We start from the raw sequence: 1,449 nt of genomic DNA, 5'->3' as shown, positions 1-1,449 counted from the left end.
TGCCATCACCAGTTGGGGAATAGTTAAACAAGCTGTGGTATATGATTGTAATAGAATATTATTGTGCTATAAGAAATGACAAGAAAGATGATTTTAGAAAGTCCTGGGAGCCTGGGGGTGGGGATGGGGATGGAGGTGGGGGGGTATGGGGGAGGGACGAAGGGACTGGAGTGGGGTGGTTCATGATTGGGTGTTGACTCCAGACAAATAAACATGGAGTCCATCTTCCATGAGAAACAAGAAGGCTCACTCTGTGCTCAACATTGCCTGAATAAATTTTTGTAAGGGGAATATTTTAGCCCTGTGGAATTATCATCTATTGCTCATCAGCTAGATGAAGAAGAGAAGATGAGGATAGCAGAGAGAGGAGTCACTAGTGAAGGTTATCAAACATTTTTACAACAACCTTCAGGGAATATGGGTGACAGTGGTTTCTTCCCTATTCAAGTTAGAAGCAATGCCTTGAAAGTTTGAGGTTTAGAGCTAATAATTTTCTAAAGCCCAGAGTATCAGAGGTTTGGGATCAATCCTATAAACAAAAGATCATTTATAGGCAACCATAAAGAACATTGGTTTATATTCAAAAATTAGGAAAACAGGGGTTTAATCTAAACTCTCTCTTGATGGGTCTAGAATTAATATCAGATACTTACCTTGCACTTTTCTTGGCTCAGTTACAACAGGAGGGTTATTCCATATTTGTTGTTAAGGGTGATCTACCAGACTGTGAAACTGACGAGCTCCTTCTAATGATCTGGTTACAACAAATGCAAAGACCAAAACTTATTGGGGAAGAATTAGCTCAACTAAAAGATCAAAGAGTATAGAAAACAGGCCTAGAGCAATCTTTAGAAGTAAGTCATTCATAAGATGGAACAGGAATGTTAGATGAAGATGAAGAGAATCTACAAAGAGCTCTAGCACTAAGTCCACAGGAACTTGATACGAAAAATGAAGAAGCAGATCTGTGTAGAGCAATTCTACTTAGTATGCAAGACTGTTCCAGAAATAATATTTCAGAAGATATTCCAGATGCACTTGAATTTGATCCAGGTGATGATATTACTAAAGGAAAGATGCTTCAAGCTGCTATGAATATGTCTTTGGAAACTGTTAGTAATAATTTGAAGACTGAAGGAAAAAATAGCAAAGTGACTTTTAAAAAATATCAAAATATTCATATTACCCAACATTGACTCCTTGTGCATATATCTGAGACAGAGCTCATTTCAGAAATATGTCAGAGTAGCACAGCATTCAGAAGGTGACTTGTAAATAAAAATGGTAGAAAATGTACCAAGGTTAGAACTAAAGACTGTATCTTCCAAATATTAGCCAAAGAGGCATTCAGCGATTAAAGAAATAGATAATAGTTTTCTAAAAAATAACATTCATTCTCTTTTTGAGGGATGGACAATAACCTCTTAAAATAAGAATTTTTTAAAAATC

General features: G+C 36.4%; 1 pseudogene; it reads left to right on the top strand.

Moving 5' to 3' along the window:
- Nucleotides 1–213: 213 nt before the first annotated feature.
- Nucleotides 214–1,196, top strand: LOC122747327 (annotated as a pseudogene).
- Nucleotides 1,197–1,449: the final 253 nt, after the last annotated feature.

Source organism: Dromiciops gliroides, chromosome 3 (assembly GCF_019393635.1).
Source record: "Dromiciops gliroides isolate mDroGli1 chromosome 3, mDroGli1.pri, whole genome shotgun sequence".
NCBI classification, from domain to species: Eukaryota; Metazoa; Chordata; class Mammalia; order Microbiotheria; family Microbiotheriidae; genus Dromiciops; species Dromiciops gliroides.
Note: the sequence above shows the minus strand (reverse complement) of the source record. Positions and strands in the feature narration are given on the sequence as shown.